The sequence below is a fragment of the Lemur catta genome, chromosome 7 (genome assembly GCF_020740605.2).
Source record: "Lemur catta isolate mLemCat1 chromosome 7, mLemCat1.pri, whole genome shotgun sequence".
In the NCBI taxonomy this organism is placed as follows: Eukaryota; Metazoa; Chordata; class Mammalia; order Primates; family Lemuridae; genus Lemur; species Lemur catta.
The window spans coordinates 49,234,008-49,257,906 of record NC_059134.1 but is presented as its reverse complement, the minus strand read 5'-3'; the positions used below and the strand labels follow the sequence as shown (position 1 = coordinate 49,257,906).

Genomic DNA, 23,899 nt, shown 5'->3' with positions numbered 1-23,899 from the left:
ACATGGCAGCATTACATGAATTTTTGTCTTCTTTCAGTGCCTTATTATTATTACTTTTAATGTAAAAAATTCATTTTAAACAACTAAAACAATACAAAAGAACATCAAGTAAATTGTAACCATCTTTTTTCTAAACCCTAACCTTAGGTAACCATTGATAATAAATTGTACATATGATTTTTATACATTTCCTCTATACATATATAAATGTCCCCAGGTATATTCATAATGTCAGGAATAGTGCCTGATTCATGTGAGTAAACACATATGTAATATAAGTGCAAAAACATATATTTACCTCCATATATAGTTTTTGTTTTAAATATAGATCATACAACACATACTATTCTCTGATTTGCTTTCTTTTTCTACTTAAATGGTCTTTTTTAATGAATTATCACTAACAGACTGTAAACCTCATGAAGGCAGTCCTAGCCATTGTTTTAGTCCTCTTGTAGTCCCAGGAAGTGGCACAAATTGCTTTCTTCATAAATTATTATTGAGCATGACTGTAATTACTCGTGCCCGATAAATCTCTCTTTCTACTCTGAAGAAGTCTTAAGGTTCACAAGACTCTTTTTCCTCTAAAGAGGCATTATTAATCAGCTTTCCAAGAATTTGAAGGCCAATTTCAGTGAGTAATAATTAAACGGAGACAAACTAGAAAAGAAAGTAAAGCAAGGAGAACTAATATAGGAGATATGCAGGAACCTGAAAAGGTGGCAACAAGATTTCCCTGAAGAATAGAGTTTTCTATGTTGGAGCTGCCATCTTGAATGTGGTGTCTTTTGGGACCTGTTAGGTGGACTACACAATGTATATCCTTAACTCTAAGCATCAACGATTTTATACCAAGTTCTGGACATTAGGAGAACCAGAAGAAGCAATAGAATCATTTCAAAGCTCTCCTGAAAAGACAAACTCCATGAAATCAAAAGAGTGTCTAACCTCTGGAATTACCTCTCCATCTTCACTTCCCTTTTCTTTCAAGCATATATCAAGACTTCACAAAAGCATCGAAAGCTGTGCTCTGTCTTTTACCATCAGTCCCAAGCGGACATTGTATGTATCAGAAAAATTTTCCACTTACACAGGCAGAGAGGTATTTTCAGTCGTTTAAATCTTTTCTAATTACTAACCCATTCCCTCTTTCCAGCCCTCCCAATTTAGCACACAGAACGTTGCTCCCTACAGAAAACAACTCCCCAGCAAGGTCTGAGTTTCCATGGTTAATTGCCAGAGCTCCGGATGTGAACAGAGCTGCAAAGCCTCAATCTCTTAATTAGAGAAAAACATCAAGAAACCAAGTTCCACTGCCATGGTTCAGTTATTAGCACAAAGTAAATGTTCAGTAAATGATAGGAAGGAGGGTAAAAGAGAATCAGGAGAATAGGAAAAAAAAAAAGAGAGAGAGGGAATAAAGAGAGAAGAAAGCCAGCCAATTGACTTTCCTCGAACTGTCTGTGATCAAAAATTTAAATGTAGAAGGTTACTGGGAGGTTAAATAATACTAGTAACTGAATATTAAGCACGAGCGTATTGTGCTATGCTTATTATTACTAATCCTCCAGGAACTTTGCTAAGGTCTACTTTTAAAATGAAGAAACTGAGGTACAGAGAGGTTAGATACTTCCAAACTAGCAGAGCTAGGATAAGAGCTTTGGTTTGTGTGATGCACAGACTGTGTCCTTTCTCCCCTACGTGATTCTGTTCTCTTCTCTTACAATACCTGCTGTTTGCAGCCTCAGGTCTGCAGGTGACACTCCTGACACTGACAGCACCAATGCCGGGATGTGCTATCAGACAGACTCCTGCCCCTCCCCCACCAACACACACACACACACACACACACACACACACACACACACACACACACACACACACTCTCTCTCTCTCTCTCTCTCTCTCTCTCTCTCTCTCTCTCTCTCTCTCTCCTCTCCCCATGATAACACAAAAGGATGCATTCAAATAGCAGCCCCAGCTCCTGCTAGTGCCTGTCACCACTGTGGGCCATTTTGCTTTTTATACATGCATGAACAGCCCCCTCCAGGCATGTTACAGTCCTGTTCTCTAGGGGTCGCTTCCTTCAGCCCCAGCTGGTCAGTGCAGGGGTCAGCTCCCCTCAGCAGCTCTGCCACTGAGGGTATTACACAGGGCGCAACAATCCCCCAGAGCATCTTAATCAACGTCAACCCCCTTTAATATTCCTGTGGCCGAATTCAGTACCTTTCACCCAGCTCCCTCCTTGAACTGTTCCTCACTCTAGACCGAGGCCAGTTCTGTGAAAGGCTGGCCGCAGGCTCTGCCACATCTTGTGAGAGCCATGAGCACTAAGCCAATAAGCACAGGGGCAGCGGCCATGGGGAAGGGGAAGAAGCACTGGAGACTGCCTGAAACTGGGGACCTGGAACTCTCAAGCTCCATCTACTGCACTAACAGCTGTCACCATCGGAAAAAAGTACACATTAGTATCCCTTGCTGTTTTAGGCACTGGGAATTCCATGTGGAACCCAAACATGCAGTCTGGATTCTTTTAAAATCTCCGTCTTCTGTCTTTTCCCTTTTCCAATTTAGCATGGCATGCAGCTTCCCATTGCATTGTTTTCTCTTTTGTCAAACACTTAGCACCTGGAAAAGTCATCACAAACACTTCCCTGCAAAGGTAGGGTCCCTTGATTCTCAGACAACAGCTTTACCTCTCTGCTCCTTCCCCTCCCCCCCTTCCCCCCTTAAATCTCACCTCCGTGATCCTTTCCTGATCTGTCTCTCTGCATCTGTGGCTACATTCCCTTGGCTTCCCGCTTCCTTACCTTTCCTCTGCAGCCGGGCTGTCTCTATTCAGTCCTCCCGCTGCTGATCTCGCCTTTCTCCTACCCCCTCCCTCTGAGCGGATCTGCCTCGACTTTCTTGTTGCATTTTCATTTCTCTTCTCTAGTTGATTTCTCCTGCTTTATTGGGAGGACAGCCTATGACTGACAGTGTTTATCACCGAATTTCTGTAATTGTGATGTTCTTTTGAAGCCCAAACTAACTTGCTGTGAGAGCTTATAATTAAGCTAATAACAATAAAATTTTTTATCCCACCATGAATACTACTAAAACATTGGCTTAGTTGTCAAACACAGGCAAGCCAGAGGAGCGTGCTTCCAAAAAACTAAAATAGCAAAATTATCTGTGCTAGTATTTTGAAATGTGATCCTAGGCTGTCTTGTTTATATCTAATGCTCTGTGACTGTAAGTCAAGGACAAGCTTCAAGTTAAGTTTTTTCTGTCTGGGGCTTCTGGGGAAGCTCCCTAGGATTTATAGGTCTCTGAAACTACTATAAAATACTTTTTTAAACCCACCTGTTCCTGTCTTGTTCTTTGATATCCTGCTGCATATTCAATAACTGATTGAATGTTCAACCTCTTCCTTAACATCATCATTATAAGATGAATGTTCTAGATTCCAAGTTAGCATCCCCAGCTGTCCCTTGTTCCATGCCTAGCACCACTTAGTCAACAATAGCTAAATTTTGATCTTTTGGGTATGTGCGTAGCTTAAGGTTTACATCATCTCCATTGTAACCTGCATTTCTTATCCATCCTTCATCAACATCTCATTCCTTCCTAAAAGCATGAAATTATCACCATTGCTATGATATTGATATAGACCTCAGGTACAAAATATGGGTTGAAGAAGCACTTAGGAGAAAAGTCACATTTTGAGACCTGTGAAAACCATGAATATTATATTAATGATAGATGATTATGCATGCATATCACCCATTTGCAGGGAATGCATCATTTCTAAATATTGCATCTCCTCAAATGCAGGTATAATGAGAAAAGCAGGTAAATCAGGAAAACATATGGCTTTTTGGAAGAATAGGAGGCTAAGAAAATAAATGTGCATTAAAAGCATAAGTCACTCATCAAGATAATGCATAATTAACGATGTGTTTTCTAGGATAATGAATATAAAAGTATATGTTGTACACATAAAAATTTACTCTTCTTTTTGCTGACTTGTGAGTGTCTGACCATGTAAATTTCCTTTCCAAGCCACCAATCCACTTGAGGATGAGTGAATGGGTGTGGTTTCAAAGCAAAAATCTTGTATTTGGCCTTCTTCTGACATCTAGAAATTTCTGGCTAATGTTGAATTCCATCAAGTATTGTGTGCAATAAAAGCAAGCAACTATTTTCTAAAGAAAGTAAATTATGCTTCAATTATTTATATGTGTGTATGTATATTTGATACATATGTCCTATATATCAAAATATAAATAATTTTTATAATTATTAAGCAGAAAATACACAACTTTAGATTAGCCTTCTTATGTTCCTATGGGTGGCAATTCCAGAGATAGTTGTATTTTCAGAAAGGCTCAGTGAATATGCCTCTATCTCGGTCACCATTTAGTTTGGGGATTTTGTGCTTTAATTCCTTCATTTATTAAATAAATGAACAAACACACACACAAATATTGTGCAAAGGGTCTCTGAGGTTTCATTCAGAGTTATGATTCTATGATTCTACCTTGTGGTTTGAAATATATATATACATATAGTAAGATGTTTGATTCTAAAAATAGCTATGTACCTATACTGCTGTCATGTGAAAGTTATTCATTTAATGATTAATTCTAGAAGCATTTATTTGGGATTTACTATGTTTCAGGTCCTGTGCCATGTCCTAAGGATGCAAGCATTATTTAGACATGGCCTCTGTCCTTGAGGAGCTCACTGTCTATAAAGGACCTCATCCTTAATAGAATTTCCCCTCAAAGGTCTAATTGTAGAAAGTCAAAATTTCTATGCAAATAACTCAATATGTACCCATAATATCAAGTCCTGGTGATAATTGGTATTGCATTTTGGAGAACTGGTTTATCTTTGTCTTTTTTTTTTCTGTTTGTTTGTTTTTAAATCAATGAGGCAGTGTAATAGAAGGGAAGTGGGTTTTGTCCAGCAGACTCAAGTTTAGAATTTTGACTCTGCACATCTATGAAGTGATGGTAGAACTATCTACTACAAAAGTGTTTCAGAGCTGTATTGAGGACTGAATGAGATAAGGCATACAAAAACCTACTCAATGAATAGTAGCTGTTACTTTTAATATGGGTAATTGAAAAATACTTCTTTGTTTAAACACCTTTTTCAAATAAGTAAACCAATTCAGTTTTTTTTTTTGGTCTGAAATCTCTGAAGACTTGTTTCTTACTATCATCTGTGGCTGTAACTTCTACCCAAGAGTTTTATAACCAAGATATCTGTGAGGATTCTATGGACACTAGATCAACATTAATCTGTATTAATTTGATTAATTAATTAAATGCATGAAATTGATAATTGACTTGACCAACAAAAATGGCAATTTCATATAGTTCAACCTAATACCACTAAAAGTAAATTTCAACTTTGTACTTTTTAATATGAATGGCATGTAAAATTTAAAAATTGTTTTTTTCTGGAAGGGTATTTCCTCATTGAAAAATATATTTGATGTGTACCATTTATGACATTTGCTATTTAGATTAAAGAAGAAATGGTAAAATAAATCTTCCTGGTTTATTTTTCCAGAGTAGTTTTAAAAAGTTCAAATGTGAATTTAATGCTGTGAAAATTTTAGCCTCAGTAAATGGAGGAAAGGACATTAAAATCCATATTTGTTGTTGGGTACTAAGGAAAAGAACAAATCTTTGACTATTTTAAGAGAACAACATTAAAGTTGTCAACTAATGAGCTAAACTTTGTTCTGTGACATATCACTGTGCAAAAGATTAGAGCAAATTGGTATAACAGAGAGAAAGCGAAAGAGAGCCCCGTTTTTGCCCCTGTTGTGTATGTGGGTGAGACAGAGTATTGGGAGTGCGTAGGAGACGTGTGAGAGGATACGTGGGAGAAGTGGTGTTTAAAGTGTTCAAAGGAAAGTAAGATGAAGACAGGAAAGTGTACGCTGGGATGCATGGTTTCCCAAACTAGCTATTCTTCTACCTAGAAGAACCTGTATCAGCACCTTTTGCCAGTAGCTTTTGAACTTCCAACTGTCCACTGGGCTGGCAACATTCTCTTCTTGGTAGCTATGTGTCATGCTGCTACCCTTGGCTTGAAAAGCCCAGTCCAAATCCTACTTCTGTGAAATTGTCCCCAGTTACAGGATGTTTTCTAGAAAAACCATTCCTTCCTCTGTCCTTAACACTAAAGCAAAGTATTTCTATTTCTTCCAATTCTTCCCTCTCAAGTATTTTGTAAATAGTTTGTGCTTTTGTTTAACAGTGGGCTAAGAAATATATTAATATTTGTACATATAATATGACCTTAAGACCATCTATTCCATATTTATTGAATGCCTATATTGTACCAGGGCCTGTGCCATGTACTGAGATCAATAAAAATAGGACTTGAGTTTGCCATTGAGGAGATCACAGCCTCACGAAGTCACCTTTGAAATGTACAAATAAATAATGCTATGAAGCACTTTACTATGTTTCTGAAATTCTTTTCTCATAAGGGTTATTGGGAATCCTGTAATTCCACCATTTGAGATTCATTGCTTTGGTCTTAAGCTTGGTGTGTATAATATCAAAATATCAATATAGGTATTGGGATAATGCTTTGCCTCTTTCTTGACATCTAACCTCAGTGTGAAATGCTTCATCTGATGTCTTTCATGGAAGGAGGACAGAAAGAACACGAGGGCACTAGACACACAGGGATAACAGCATGTAAGGAGGGAGAATTCACGGGCCAAAAGTGTGGGAAATGTACTAGAGGTCAGCTTTCACCTGGCAGGAGCTGCACAGTGTTACTAGGTTGAGGAGATATGGTGATGACCAAAAGGCCAGTGCCTATTGCTCTTAGAGTTGAGGCTGGCTCATGGCGTTGTGATTGCTGGGACTGTTGGTGGCACTGCCAAACTAGGCAGGACCACTTGCTCTGTGTCAGGCACTATGGTTGGTGCTGTATACTCCATGGCACATTTAAGCCCCATAACAATCCTTTGAGGCAGGAGTCATTGGCTCCATTTTACAGATGAGAAGACTCATTCAGGGAGGCTAAGTATTTGTCCAAAGGTCTCACATCTAGTTGAGGGTAAAGCAAGATTCAAGTCTCTCACTGATTCTGAAGCCAATTATTTCCCCCCTTTTTTTTCTCTTTGAGAGATAAAATAATCTAGTAAAACTTACAGGCCAAATGCCATTGCAAGGGAAATAATTGTGAATGAATGTCCCTTTGAGAATCAGCTTTATGCCACATTAGATGAAGATAACTTGAAAATGAGAATAAATTTTATTTCCAATATTTTCAAGAATAGAAACAGAGACTCTTGATAGGATCCTTTGAGAGGTAATAAAAAATTCCATCCTTTGCAGGAATACTTTCTCTAAATCCCTGTGGATGGTCAGTTGCTCCTGCAACTACAATAGAGTGACATGAGGTCCTTCCACTCTACGTACTGTGCTTAGCACAGCAAAGAGCCATAGCAAGTGCTCAATTACATGAGAAAATGGGGACTGGGTGAGGCCGAGCGACTTGTTCAAGATCACTTGGGTGTTATGGGGTACAAACAAGATTTAAAATCTAAACTGTCAGATTCACAAACTCTTGCTTTTAGCTGATACCTCTTTTAGTTCTGATAGCATGTTCTAGGGCAATACTAATAAGTCTACATTCATTTCTACAGAAAGGCCTTGCAAATACTTTAACAACAACAACAAGAACAGCAGCAACAAAACCAAAAACAATAGCTAACATTTATCAAACCCTTCCATGTGCCAAATGTTACACTAAACAACACATTTACTATTTTGATTCTTCCTTATAGCAACCCTATAATGACACAGTAGACACAGTCATCATTTTATTGATGAAAAAACTGAGGCACAGAAAAGTTAATTACTCAAATTCACAATTACAAGTGATGGAGTTAAGATTCAGACCTACTTTTTAAAAATACATATTTTTATTTTTAAGTTGTAGAGGAAGTAACAACTTTTTTATAGTATATAAATGAATATAAGTATAAACTAGCCAGAACAAAAGAATTAGCATGTACTTAAAAGAATCAGAATTTCTATAAGACAATAAACACTTATATCACACATTCTTTTGGACCAAATGGCAACTGCATATACCTACAATGCAAGCACTGGTACATCAGAGGTACCAAAAACACCTTCTTTGATGTGGTCAGTTTGGAATTGTAAAAAATAAGTATAGAAGAGCTGGAGGCTAAATAAACAGGGCACTCACTCTACCCCCTTTCCTGTTTCTAACTTTTAGGAATTCAGGTTTATTCAAAAGTTTGACACATACAATCCATGGCACATGGAATCCCTTAACTACTACCTCCTCTTCAAAGATTTCAGACTGGTAGCTTTAAACAACTTTAAAGCTTGAGCTCCTGCTAAATTTCCCAAAGTGTTTCTGTGTTCTTTTTCACACGGGCCAAACTCTTCATGGGTCAGCTTTACACTTATAAGGTTTGCAATACTATTCTTTCCCAGGATACAAGGACACTGAAGAATACTTCTTCATTTATTCCACAGAGGCCCTTAATTATAGTGGAAACTGGATGCACTCTCCTAAGATTCTTCAAAATACTTTCTGTTCAATCAACTACAGATAGGCAATGGCCCCAAAAGGATAACCTTTCATATTAGTAATCTCATAGGCACTGGCAATCACTTCTTTGTGGACATTTTCCTGCTGCTCAGCATCTTTATTGGTTCCTATATCCAAATTCAGATCCTTCAGAGGGACACCAGCAATGTTAACTCCACCCTACACAGGAACATCTCAGTCCCCATGCTCTCCAAAAATCCACCCATGACAGCTTTCAGAGTGGATACCAAGCCTTTGCCCAATCAAGAATTAGAAATAGGCAGCCACTTCCAATAACATGGCTTTGGGGGAATGCACGCACCTTCCAGGCTACAGAAGTTAAGGTATCTACTGGACTAGAATAAAAAATCAGTTTGCAACAAGTACTGCATTAGGTAATACTGGAAATAATTAATTTAAAGACAGCCACATTTCACTAGACCAAATTAAAGCATATTTCTCCTTTTTCCTGGCATGTACCTGCTCTTATAATCACTAGGTTGCATTGCAGTGACAAGGTAATCTCTGCTGGAAACACTCTTTGGCATTTTCATGAAAGGACTGCCATGTTTAAGATCCATTGTCTCCCTTGTCAGCTTTGCCATCATCAACATGCACAAAGGCAAGTTCATAACTCAAGCCTTTTAATAAGGTGGTGAACGCACAGGCCATGTCATCGATCCGGTTCCTATAACGAAGCTCTTACTGTGATGAATGGCTTTCTCACGCTTGATAGTAACCATCACGCAAATGGGGGTGAAGGGCCAGCTGCCTCTGTGGCTCTGCACAGAGCCATCCCAAGGCCAAGAAAATTGCCCCCTGAAGTGCCTGCACTCAGGCTGGTCCTCAGGACTCCTGCAGTCCAGCTCACAGCTGAGCACTCAAGAGGTGGATGGAAGAAGAGAATGGAGCAAGGTGCAGGCAAGCTGCAGGCCGAGCTTGCTGGGATGTGCAGAAAGAAGGCATTTGAACATTTAACGCCCCTCACCTTACCCTGGCTATGAAGCAAGGCCGTGCTCAGCTTGCGCTGGCCTCATGGGAGCCTCCAGAAAGTGCTTCTGATATCTGCTCAGACTAAGGCAGTAAAAGGGCTTCTGGTCTACCCCTTTGTGAATCCTGGCTTTAAAATTTTACAAACAGTATTCTCTTCGATATTTGACATGGATAAGAGGCCAACCCAGATCCCTGAAAGTATTAATTTTCTATTTTTAGTATGTATGCCAAGTCAGACCCACTCTGACTCCTGAGCCAACAGGCTTAAGCAACACTGCGTCTAACTCTGACTCTATCTCTTTATCTATTTACCTCTCTTCTTTAGGACATTCCAATTTCCCTTCCCCCTTCTAATGCATCATGTCCAGGATCCTTAATCCTAGCCTATGGCTTCTTGATTCCTCTGGAAAAATACAGCAACTGGAGTGGAAATATAACCAAGTTAGGGTGTTGAGTCCAGAAGGATGTCTCCTTCCCATGCCGGACTACATTTCTGTAAATAGATTCTAGGCAGACATTTTGGCAGGACCATCAGAGGGCTACCTAAAATCACAAGATTTTCTTTTAAGGAGCTGCTGCCATATGTCTCCATTCTAAACTGGTACAATTAATTTTGGAACCTGTGCTCTCCCAGACTATCCGCCTTAACAGGGAATTTTGTATGCCTGGTAAATGTACTTAATAAGTATTTACAGGGTTTGTGCCAGTGTTTTGCTTTCTTAGTGCTGCTTACTAGCTTAAATGCCTCTGAACCTCAGTTTTTTCACTGGAATATGGGAAAAGAATATATTCCCTGCTAGTGTTGTGGGAGGTTCATATGAGATAATGCATGTGATGCAAGGTGATGTTATTATCACAGATAATCTAGGTTTTAATTCCACACTAGAAAGGTAATTATAACTGCTAAACCTATAATCACAGAAACTACAGCCTACAGGTCCTATAACTATCCTAAACATGAGATTATCTACCCAGATTTTAAACAGAAGAAAGATTGTACAATTCTTCCCCCTCACCCCTAGAAAGGATGTACAAAGTTTGCTTTCATTGCCCTCTAGCGGTTGCAATACAGAACACATAACTATATTTTTTACATTTTTAGTTTTGAAATGTCAGGCACAGTCTTATAAATATTCTTCAAGGAGAAAAGAGGAGGTTTTAGAGTTGAGGCTGGACAAGTTAAGAGAAACCTATATTGAGAAAATTTAGATTTCATTCTGATGATTAAATTATAACAAAATGGATTCTGATACAGCATGGATGTATGTGTTCAATTTTAATTTCTACTTTTTAAACTTATATTATTTAAAAGGAAGTCTTTAGTTTATTCACAACTAACATGTTTAGTCATAACTAAGATAATTTTTAATCCTAAATTAATTGTTCAAAAGCCTTCAGTGCATCCTTCTTATCGCCCAAAGTTCTCTCAAACACATACATTCCTAGAATATTGGAGCTGGAAAGGACTTTAAAGGTCATGAGTCTCCACCCTTTCACTTTACAGAGAAGTGAGAGGCTCAGGAGTTGCTCATGTTGCACTGAGCAGTTGAGTGGCTGTACCTGAAACCTTCTGCCCTTCCTACCCCAGTCTAGTGCTTAATTCCTCAGCCTGGGATTCGGGGGCCCAAGTCTCCTGTTTTTTTGTGTCTTGTTGGTGTGGACTGTTCATAATCCTTGAGCATCAGCTGCTTTTCACCTCTGCGTTGGAATTCATGCTCTTCCTTTGTGGCCTGATGAAAAAATGGTTTATCTTAGACTTGCTGTGAGGATCTGGGAGGTTCTTCCCATTACTAAGAGCATGAATCGTCCTCACATCACCCAGTGAGGTTTTTGCCTTTTCTATGGAAATTCCTTGCCTCTCTCTACTTTTATCATGGTGTAATTCAGTGCTCATTTCTTCTCCTAGACTGTAAGCAGCATCCTGAGGACAAGACACATGGCTTAGTCATCACTACACTCCATATAGCAAGGCAACATGAGCACTGAAAGCCCTTATCGAGTTTGCTGTAGTCAAGGATAGGTGGATAATGAAAGAGTAAATGAACAGATTAGATTATCTTATTTTCTAACAGGAGGTTTAAATAGATGTTAGTAAGGGAATGGAAGATATATTATCTTAGTAGCTTGTATCAGAATTTTTCTCAGGGAGAAATGATGAGCCATCTGCAGTCAGAGTCTCCTACAAGCAAGTAAAAATGAGAGCTTCAGTCTTTTTTTTTTTTTATAAGAAATGAATATGAAGGTAATAAGAGATTAGGGAAGAAAGGCCAGGAAAAGGGAAAAGAGAAAAAATCTGGGCAGCATGAGTGAGTGCCCAAAGGACTTTAAGTCAGAGATACCTGACATTCACTTTTCATTTTTTTTTAAAGTTTTCATCTTTCAAAGCTTCAGTCCTGTCTGCTACACACAAAGGAGATGCTAAGGAACCCTTGATTATCTTTAAATTAGATACAGAAAGAGTGTGCTTTTCTCTGATGTTCTTAATTCCAGGGACAAATGACTCATGTCCACACTTGCCTGAGGAGAATCATGACCCCTCCATCAACAAAGGCAATTTGGCTTAGCATGGAGGCAGACCAAAGAAATTTAAAAAAAAAAAAAAGAAACTTTCACCTTTCTGAATTCTATCATAAATCTGGGAATAGGATAATAAAAATATATGAAAAAAGCCATAGTTTTAGTACAGTTTATGTACCACACAAAACCTGAGAGATATGGGCAGTAAATGTTTCTAGAATTTGTTTTACAGCATCATTGGTCCATCAGGAAAGTTCCTCTTCACGGCAGATTTTGAACATGGAGAAATAACAAGAAATTAAGTTATATGGAAGATTAACTATTGGCCCTTCCCTGGCCCCTCTTTCTCTCCTTCAAGCAGGAGAATCATAGTTCATTCCAATGTTCAGGAAGAAGCAACATTGTTCATTTTGAGCCTTCTCAAGCAATCTGGGTTCTTAGACCTCCTGGCTGATTACTAGTGCTTTGTTCCTTCAAAAGAATAGGACTCTCGCAATTAAAAAGAAAAACCAAAAAAAGCAACGAAGCCACAGATTTTACTTTTACTTTTTAACTCACCTTTAACTCATTGAATTATATTTTCAAAATCTACTGTTTTAATGCTGTGATCAAATACAATCAACAATACAAAAATTCAGCAAACCTGCTGCCTTCCACTGGTATATGTAATTCTATGAAAAATCTTTTACTGCCCTCTTGTGGATATTTCGGAAATAACCCCAGTCACTATGTGCTATTTATTGCATCTTGTTGGAATACGAGGCTCATTTGTCACAGTTTATGAAAATAACTGGGGGAAAAAAGGTATAAGAAAGGAGCAGCTAAATAGCCAGGTCTTCATTTAATCTTATCACTTTATACGCACTACTTAACCTCTCTGAGGCTTGCTTTATGAAAAGTTGGTGTTACAATGGTGCATTTCCTGCCTGTCTAAAGGTTGAGGAAAAACAAACAAATAAACACCACCACCAACAAAAAAGCAAACGTAAAAGTGCTCTGTAAATTAAAAGTACTGTTCAGAAACAAGGGACTATTACCCTTGTTATCATGGAACCCTACTAGATTGATGATACGTAAGCATTTTACACATAACGAGGTAACTATGGTCCAGGCTGAAAAGTCCGGACCTTGGTCCCTGCCTTCAGAGTGATTTGTCTTCTCTTTTAGGGCTCCCAGGACAAGACAGTGGGTGTTTCCAATGAAAAAAATCCCTACAGATGGTTGTTCCTGAAGCACAAAATAAAATGGGCCTGGGGACTGAGGAAGGGAGTGTTTTCTTTTTTACTGGCTCACCCATGTACAAGTGAGCACTGACATTCCAAAAGCTCAGCAAATATGCAGTACAGAGAGAGCCTCTTCCAGTGAAAACATGCTACCCCTGGGATACTATCCACTGATTCACATTTAGTCATTCTCTTGTAAGTTTTTCAGCCTGGTTTTTTCTCTCTAAAACAACACTTAAGCTGGAAAACTGAGGCAATAGGTTGGCACATAGATGGCTCAGACAACTTAAAAAAGAATCATCTGAGTATTTCAGGGAACAACTTAGAAGAGAACTTCTAAAGGTTTTTCCTTCCTCATAAGGTTTCCTCAAGTTCTTTCATTCACAAATTTATTCACCACTTACTAACACTTCTGTGTGCCTAGCACTGGGTTAGGCCCTGGGATGCAATGATGATCAAGACATAACTCTTACCCTTAGGGAACTTACAGTGTGTTGAGAAAAGTGTTTCCAAAAAGAAACAGACACCAAAAGGAGAGCATGGAATGTTTCTGAGGAATTGTGGAGACACAGAGTTGGGGAGGAGAAGAGAAGCTGTCTGTCCCTGCATCTGAGCCCCACTCAAGGGCCCCTTCCAGGCCCTTCATTATCTTCCTTCATGTTAAATAAGTTTCTCCCTCCTCTGAACTCTTGAAACGCTTGATTGCAATAACTAGTTCACCTGGTGATCATCTCCGATGCCTTTCCTGGTTTTCACCAAACCAGTCTTTATCCTTACTTCTCTACCTGCAATTTGATGTTAATAATTAAAATGTTATTTATCAGTGGTACCCATCTACGGCTTCAAACATAATTCTTATTTCTGCCTTCCTGATATACTTTCATAATTTAACTAAAAATATTTACTAAGCATGTGCTAAAACCATAAATTATGGTTTTACCCATTTTCAGCTCGATTATTTTGATTTGTAGTCAGTTTTTAGGCATTTTAATTTCAGAGCATGAGCCTTCCCTGATGGGAATTTCCATGGAAATAATGTAAGATAAGATTTTGTGCAGGTGAACAATTTTATCACCTGGAGCTATTGTAGCATCTGCCTAGTCTTCTTCCCTTCTCTTGTTCAAGAGTTTATTCATTTCCTCTGTATGCTACCCAAGTTCCTTATGGTTTTCTTTTTTCTTTCTTTTCCTTTTTTTGGAAACAGGGTCTTGCTCTGTTGCCCTGGGCTAGAGTGCAGTGGCATTATCATAGCTCACTGCAACCTCAAACTCCTGGGCTCAAGTGATCCTCCTGCCTCAGTCTCCCAAGTAGCTGTGACTACAAGCGTACAACATGGCACCTGGATAATTTTTCTATTTTTAGTAGAGACAGGGTCTCACTCTTGCTCAGGCTGGTCTTAAACTCCTGAGCTCAAGTGATCCTCCTGCCTCAGCCTCCCAGAGTGCTAGGATTACAGGCATGAGCCACCACGCCAAGCGTCCTTATGGTTCTTAATAGTTTCATTTCAGGATTTGTCTTTATCCTCCCTACTACTCTGATCTCCCAATACAGTGAAGGCCTGGAAGGGCAAAGACTTTTTATTAAACACTTTATTGTTAAAGCTTGGCATGTCATGATCAGAATCTGGGTCTCAGATGGATCCTATGGGTCCTTCTGCATTTACCTCTCCTCTCCTTTCCATCACCCTGCATGAGTCCGGTGGGTGTCACTGGCCTACATACTGGCTGGGAAGTTCACACCTCATGACTCATGATTTCTGCTAATTCAAGTCCTGCATTTGCTCAGAAGCTGAACAGAGGTTAAGAAGCAAAGCAAAGGCCAAAGCTTCCTTTGGGAATTTGGGGTGGTAGAAAGAGAGAAGCAGCTCATGTATGAGCAGGTTGCTGTCATAGGGCACTCATCAACTCTCCTTTCATGTAGGCATCAGTCGTTGACAACAGTCGTTACATGTTGTAGGGTGAATAGTGTTAGGAGTGGTGGTGATGATGATGAAAATAAGGAGATATTTGGAATTAAGGAACATATTATTTATTTTATCTTATTTTATTTTATTGCTTTTTTAAATTTCAAAATATTATGGGGGTAAAAATGTTTTTGGTTACATGTGTCATTTTTGTAATGCTTCAGTCATGGCTTTAAGTGTGCCCATGACCCAAATAGTGTTCATTGTGCCAGTTAGGTAGGTTTTCCTCCATCCTTTCCTCCCCCTCACCTCTGCTTAATTTCTGCTGAGTTTTACTTTTCTCTGTGCACATGTGCGCTCATCGGTTAATTCCAATTTTATGAGTACATGTGGTGTTTGTTTTTCCATTCCTGAGATATTTCATTAGGATAATGGTCTCCAGTTCCATCCAAATTGTTGCAAAAGGCATTAAGTCATCCTTTTTTATGGTTGAGCAGTACTCCACACTATACACATACCACATTTTCTTAATTCACTCATGAATTGATGGGCACTTAAGTTGATTCCATATCTTTACAATTGTGAATTGTGCTACAATAAACATTCGAGTGTACATGTCTTTTTGATAGAAAGACTTCTTTTCCTTTGGGTAGATAACCAGTAGTAGGATTGCTGGATCAAATGATATGTCTACTTTTATTTCTTTGAGGAATCTCCATACTATTTTCCATAGAGATTGTACTAATTTGCAGTCCCATCAAGAGTATATAAGCGTTGCTTTCTTTCTGCATCCATGCCAGCACCTATTTTTTTTTTTTTTTGGACTTCTTAAAAAAAAGCCATTCTAGCAGGGAGTCAGGTGATACCTCATTGTGGTTTAATTTGCATTTCCCTGATTATTAGTGACATTGAGCATTTTTTCATATGTTTATTGGCCATTTGTCTATCTTCTTTTGAAGAGCTTCTGTTCATGTCTTTTGTTCACTTTTTAATGGGATTTTTTTTTTCTTGCTGATTTGACTTCTTTGTAGATTCTGGCTATTGGTCCTTTATTGGATGTATAACTTGCAAATATTTTCCCCCATTCTAGAGGTTGTCAATTTGCTCTGTTGATTATTTCCTTAGCTGTGCAGAAGCTATTTAATTTAATAAAGTCCCATTTATTTATTTTTGTTGTTGCTGTAATTGCTATTGAGGTCTTAGTCATAAATTCTTTGCCTAGGCCAATACCTAAAAGAGTTTTTCCCACATTTTCTTCTAGAATTCTTATGGTTTCATGCGTCAAATTTAAGTCTTTTATCCATCTTGAATTAACTTTTGTGAGTGGTGAGAGAGATGGATCCTGTTTCATTCTTCTGCATGTGGCTATCCAATTTTCCCAGCACCATTTATTGAATGGGGCTTCTTTTTCCCAGTGTACATTGTTGTCTGCTTTGTCAAAGATCAGTTGGCTGTAGGTAGGTGGTTTTATATCTGGATTCTATGTTCTGTTCCACTAGTCTATGACTCTATTTTTTTTTTTTTTTTGAGACAGAGTCTCGCTCTGTTGTCCGAGCTAGAGTGAGTGCCATGGCGTCAGCCTAGCTCATAGCAACCTCAAACTCCTGGGCTTAAGCAATCCTATTGCCTCAGCCTCCCGAGTAGCTGGGACTACAGGCATGTGCCACCATGCCCGGCTAATTTTTTCTATATATATTTTTAGTTGGCCAGATAATTTCTTTCTATTTTTAGTAGAGACGAGGTCTCGCTCCTGCTCAGGCTTGTCTCGAACTCCTGACCTCGAGTGATCCACCCGCCTTGGCCTCCCAGAGTGCTAGGATTACAGGCGTGAGCCACCACGCCCGGCCTTATGTCTCTATTTTTGTGCCAATACTGTGCTGTTTTGGTTACCACAGCCTTGTAGTATAGTTTGAAGTCTGGTAATGTGATGCCTCCCAATTTGTTCCTTTGCTTAAGATTGCTTTGGCTATTCGGGTTCTTTTATGGTTCGAGATAAAGCATACAATTATTTTTTCTAGATCTGTGAAATATGATGTTGATATGTTGATGGGGATTGCATTGAATATGTAAATCACTTTGGGTAGTATGGACATTTTAACAATTTTGATTCTACATTGTTGATTCCTTGAGCATATGTTTTTCTATTTGTTGTGTCATCTGTGATTTTTTTCTTCAGTGTTTCATAGTTCTCTTTGTAAAGATATTTCACTTCCTTGGTTAAGATATTCTTAGGTATTTTATTTTCTTTATAGCTATTGTGAATATACCATTTGACTCTGAGCTTGACTGTTACTGGTATATAGAAATGCTATTGATTTCTGTACATTGATTTTATAACCTGATACTTTGCTGAATTTATCAGTTCCAGGAGTCTCTTGGCAGAATCTTTGGGATTTTCTAGATATAAGGTCATATCATCAGCAAAAATTGACAGTTTGACCTCTTTTTCCCTGATTTGGATACTCTTTATTTCTTTCTCTTGACTGATTGTACTGGCTAGGACTTCCAGCACTATTTTGAATAGAAGTGGTGACAATCTTGTTCCAGTTCTTAGGGGAAATGCTTTCAACTTTTCTCCATTCAGTATGATGTTGGCTGTGGGTTTGTCATATATGGCTTTTAGAATTTTGAGATATATTCCTTTTATGCCTAGTTTGTTTAGGGTTTTTATCATGAAAGGTGCTGGATTTTGTTAAATGCTTTTTCTGTATCTGTTGAGATGATCATATGGTCTTTGTTATCACTTCTGTTTATGTGGTGAATCGCATTTATTGATTTACTTGTGTTGAACCATCCTTTCATCCCTGGGATGAAGCCCACTTGATTGTGATGATTATTATTTTTTTTTGACATGTGGTTGAATTCAGTCTGCTAGTATTTGATTGAGAAGTTTTGCATCTATATTCACAAGGGATATTGATCTACAGTTTTCTTTTTTTGTTGTGTCTTTTGCTGGCTTTGATATCAAGATGATACTGGCTTTGTAGAATTAGTTGGGTAGAATTTCCTCCTTCTTGATGTTTTGGAATAATTTCTGCAGTATAGGTACTGGTTCTTTTTTGTAGATCTGGTAGAATTTGGCTAGGAATCCATCTGGTCCAGAACTTTTTTATTGGAAGATTTTTTAAATTATTGATTTGATCTCACTGCTCCTTATTGGCCTACTCAGTAGTTCTATTTTTACCTGATTGGGTCTTGGGAGGTTGTGTGTTTCCGGGAATTTTTCCACTTCCTCTATGTTTTCTAGTTTATGTGCATAGAGATTTTCATAGTATTTACAGATGATATATTGTATTTCTGTGGTATCAGTTGTAACATCTCCTTTTTCATTTCTGATTGAGCTTATTCAGGTCATTTCTCTTCTTTTCCTGGTTAATCTAGAAAGAGGCCTATTAATTTCTTTATCTTTCAAAAAACCAACTTTTTGTTTCATTGATCCTTTGCATTTTTTTGTTTATTTTCCATTTCTTTTAGTTTTGCTCTGATCTTAGTTATTTCTCTTCTGATGCTGGCTTGGGCTTTGGTTTACTCTTCCTTTTCTAGTTCCTAGAGATATGTCATTAGATTAATTTGTGATCTTTCTGCCTTTTTGATGTAGTCATTGAAGACTATGAATTTTTTCCCTTAGTACTACCTTTGCTGAATAGAATAGATTTGGATCGCTTGTGTCCCCTTGTCATTCCATTCAGGGAATATGATTTCCATCTTAATTTCGTTACTGACCCAATACTCATTTAGTAGTAGGTTGCTTAATTTTCATGACTTTGTGTAGAAATGAGGGTTTCTCTTGGAATTGATTTCTAGTTTTTTTCCACCATGGTCTGAGAAAATACATGGTATGATTTCTATTTTTTTTTTATTTATTTTTGAGACATGTTTTGTGGCCTACAATATGATCAATCTTGGACATGTTTCATGTGTTGATGAGAAGAATGTATATTCAGTAGTTTTTGGGTAAAATGTTCTGTAAATATCTGTTAGTCCCATTTGTTCTAGAGTCCTGTTTAAGTCTAGTGTTTATTTTCCCTTTTGATGATCTGTCCAGCCCCGTCAGTGGGGTGTTGAAGTCCCTGACAATTACGATGTTGCTGTTTATCTCTTTGTTTAGATATAGTAGGGTTTGCTTTATGAATCTGGAGATTCCTGTGTTAGATGCATTAACATTTAGGATTGTTATGTCTTCTTGCTTAATTGCTCCCTTTACCATTATATAATGACTATCTTTGTCTTTCTTTACCATTGTCGATTTAAAGTCAATTTTATCTGATATGACAATGACTATACCCAATTTCTTTTGGTTTCCATTTGCATGGAATATTATTTTCCATCTCATCACCTTATTGGTTGGATGTGTTTCCAGGAGACAGTAGATACTTGCGTTGCATTTGTTCATCCTTTCGGCCAGGCTTTGTCTCTTGAGTGAGGCATGCAGACCATTCATACTGATTAACAGAATTGAAATGTGGGATGCTGTTCTGTTCATCCTGTTGGGTAGTACCTTATTGCTTTGTTTCACTTCTTACGCTATTATTTTATATGAGCTCTGAACTTTAGCTTTTGGGTGGTTTTACACTGATTGCTGTCTATTGTGCTGATCCACGTATAATGCAGTTCTGAGTATTTCCTGCAGGGCAGGCCTGGTCTTGACAAATTCCCTGTGTTTGTTTTTCTGGAAAGGTCTTTATTTCTCCATCACATGTGAAACTTAATTTTACAGGATACAAAATTCTAGGCTGGTAGTTCTGTTTAAGAAGATGGGGCCCTAATCCCTTCTGGCTTGTGAGGTCTTTGTTGAGAAGTCTGAAGTTAGCCTGATGGCTTTTACTTTGCAAGTTACTTGATGTTTTTGCCTCATGGTTCACAGGCATTCCTTCTTCGTGTTGACTTTGGCCAGTCTGATGACTATATGTCCTTATGCTTGCCACTTTGCAATGAATTTCCCAGGTGTTTGTTGAGTTTCTTGTACCTGGATGTCTAAATCTCTAGCAAGTCCAGGAAAGTATTCCTCAATTATTCCCTCATATTAGTTTTCCAGCCCTTGTTCATTTTCTTCTTCACCCTCAGCGATGCCTATGATTCTTATAGTTGACTGTTTTATGTAATCCCATATTTCTTGTAGACTTTGTTCATTCCTCTTAATTCTTTCTTCTTTATTTTTGTATTATTGATTTTAAATGATAAAATATTAGTATGAGAAAAGTAAAACAAAGTGGTTCTTCCTTTTTACCATATGTGCTGTGTCATGCATTATAACCATGTTCATGTCTTATCTGTCTACTAGGCTGTCAGCCCATGAATATGGGATCAATGTCAATGTTTACTTCTCTGTTTCCTATAGAATCTAGCATAGTATTTGACAGTCATGCTTTCATTATTGAACACATACACAGTATCGGGCACTTGTAAAGGCTCTGGGAACACAGCAATAAACAAAACACACCTATAGGAGATATTCAATAAATCAAAAGAATTAACAAATAAGAATTGTAGTCACATATAAAATGTTTTCTACTTCTTTCACTTAATATACATATATTTATGTGAGTTGAAACTCCCAATTTGCCCTTCTCCGCTGGATCATTTCCATCAACATATAAACACTGTTAGAAAAACAAACAAACTGTACCCTCTACTTATCATCCTATTCCATTCCCCTATAGTAAAACTCAAAGGAGATATTGTATTCACTGTCATTAAAAGAGGGAATTTGGATGAAAGGGCAGCAGGAACTTTGGAGAGGTTTTAAGCAGAGGAGTTACATGGTCAAAGTTGATACAATCTATGAAGTTGGTGTAAAAGATGAAAAAAATACTGACTTTGAAGTTGGGCAGACCTGGAGTCTAGTTCTTTTACTAACTGTGCGGGCTTAGCCAAGTTATTTAACCTTTCTGAGTCTCAGAATTTTGATCTACACAATAATAATCGAACTATGTGAATTTTTTACCAGGTAGGAAGTACAAAATATATCTCTCTTACCACTTGAGCTCAGGAGTTCGAAACCATCCTGAGCAAGAGTGAGACTACATCTCTACTAAAAACAGAAAAAATTAGCTGGGCATGGTGGCGCATGCCTGTAGTCCCACTACTCAGGAGGCTAAGGCAAGAGGACTCTTGAGCCCAGGAGTTTGATGTTGCTGTGAGCTAGGCTGATACCATGGCACTCTAGCCTGTGTGACAGAGTGAGACTCTGTCTCAAAAAAAAAAAAAAAAGACAAAAAGAGTAGGGCATGGTGGCTCATGCCTGTAATCCTAGCACTTTGGGAGGCCGAGGCAGGAGGATCACTTGAGCTCAGGAGTTTAAGACCAGCCTGAGGAAGAGTGAGACCTCATCTCTACAAAAAAACAAAAACAAAAACAAAAACAAAAACAAAACAAAAATAACGAGAAAGAAAAAATATATCTCTCTTACTCTTTCTGTCATCAACTCCTCTCCTTTTATTCTCTCAGGGCTAGGCCCCTCCCACTGGAGGCTATTTTACAGAAATAATGCTATTGTTTAAGAAGCACTTACGATTCTTAAGATCCTAGATCTAAAAAATTCCTTATATGAAGCATAGCCCGCCAAATGATCTCTAAAAGCCATTTATCATTTTGCTACCCAGTACCCAGCTATTCTTATTTTGAAACAATCCAAGATAGAAGGATGCACAGCCTTTCCCCTCACTAGAGAAGCCAGAGGGGGACAGTTATTTCCTTTTCTCACCCCTACCCCTCAGCAGCTAGGGCAGAGCAGGTCAATCATATGTTCCAGCTGGCAATGTAGCATCCCTGCAGTAAGGTGGCAGGTGCATGGAGAGAGAGAGGTTTTCCATAGCAGTGTGGCCTAGCCATAAGTGGCCAGTGGTGACAGTCTCAGGAGTAGCATCCTTAAAAGACTACCCTTCCACAGGATTTTCTCTCTGGCCTCTGAGCCTGACTCCCTGTGAGCTGTCTGTTATTTTTCCAATAAATTCTTTTTTCATCTAAGTTACTCAGAGACAATGTCTGTTGTCTGGAGTCAAGAACCCCAGCAGGGTAGATTCACTATCCAGGTTCCCAAGAGGCACATTCCTAAAGCAGTTAGCATTACAGGTAAGAGGGCTGGTTGTGATAGAAGGAGGCCTATTCCTGGAGCCTAACTGGATTTGAGTTAGAAAATTGCTAAACTCCTCAGTTTCTTCTTGTATAAAATGGCAAAGTGATCCTTTTTCTACCTATCCTGAAGGGATCCTATGAGGATCAAATAAAACAATCTCCACAGTAAAGGACCTTGTACATATAAATGATCATGCAAATATAAGGGTTATTGGGGATTAGCGAGTAAAATAGGTTATTCAGAGGCAAAACCAAATTGGAACTAAAAATCAGTCCACTTCCAGCTGATGATCACTCCTTTCTTAAAACTTGAGATCTTTTTGCAAACGTTTCTCCTTTAACTTGGGTCAGGTATTACACCACATTTTTAATGTTTACATGAAGAAGGCATAGGACCAGGTATTAATCCATCCTTTGAAGCTTGTATAGGAACTCTTAACTATCTAAATACCTTTTTGGAAGAAGAGAATATATCACAACAGATTCTAAATGAATAGCAAACATTTAGCATTTAGTGTGTAAAAGAATATATACTTAATATTTTTCTGATCTATGGGAATTCCTATTAGTCAATTAAGAAAGGATCTATCTGCTGGCCAGAAAGTTCAAAGCTTTAAGATATTCTGAATCTTCAGGAAAGAAGGGGTCAGTGAGCCAGGGGTCTAGATGAATACAAATGAGAGGGGCCCTAGGATTTCCAGCTGCCTTCAGAGAAGTGGGCAAGGATGAGTAATGCATTCATTCATTAAACATTTGCTCAGTAGCTGGGTTCTAAGGTAATCAGCAGGACTGTGAGATGAATAAGACAGTCTTGTCCTCAAGGGAAGCACTGGAGGATTTAAATCTTGCTTCTAAGTAGCCTCAATCTTAGAGCCTATGTTTACAATGGCTTCTTGTAGTGGCTCATCTGTCCCCTTATAAGTACTTTATTATTTTAGGCATTTATGTTTTTTTCCCCACTAACTGGACTTTGGAGTGTGGACAGCCTCAGACATAAGCAAACTGCCAAATTCAATTTTCTTTCTGAAGGCTGGCAATGCAGAAAGAGCATAGCTTTGAAATCAGAGGCAATAGTGGTTCACTATCATTGGTAGATATCTGTGAGATCTTGAGCAAATTATTTAACTTCTCTGAGCTTTCAACCTAACAGTGTTGTTGAGAAAATTCAATGAAATCATAATGCAGTATCCACCACAATATTTTGTGCTAAGTAGATATTCAATGAATATTAGGCATGTTATCTCTAATACTCTACTGTTTCTGCTTCCTTGGGTCCCTCTTCTTTGGGAAATTTCTCCTCCAGAAGCCTTTCCACATTCCCAGGCTGGGCTAAGCAAAGCTTTTCCTTTACGCCCATGTGGCCCCTGGAACTTACCATTAGCATTTCCATGTTATATTGGAAATAACCTGTTCATGTATCTGTATCTCTTCATGAAGCTGTATGTTCACTGAGTACATAAACTATTTTTTTTTCATGTCATGTCCTCAGCGTCTAGTAGTTTTGGGTACTTAGTGCATGTCCCTGAGCTCCTCAAATAAAATTTTAAGGTGAAAATGTTACAAGTGTTACTTCTTCCAAATAAAACACCTGTATGAGTTT

The 23,899-nt window shown here is 38.3% G+C and overlaps 1 protein-coding gene and 1 pseudogene across 14 annotated transcripts in view; both read right to left on the bottom strand.

The window, feature by feature from the left end:
• Positions 1-23,899, bottom strand: part of DLG2 (discs large MAGUK scaffold protein 2) — a 1,739,579-nt gene that overhangs the window by 304,466 nt on the left and 1,411,214 nt on the right. The window lies entirely within an intron of this gene.
• LOC123641122 lies at positions 8,375-9,332 on the bottom strand (annotated as a pseudogene).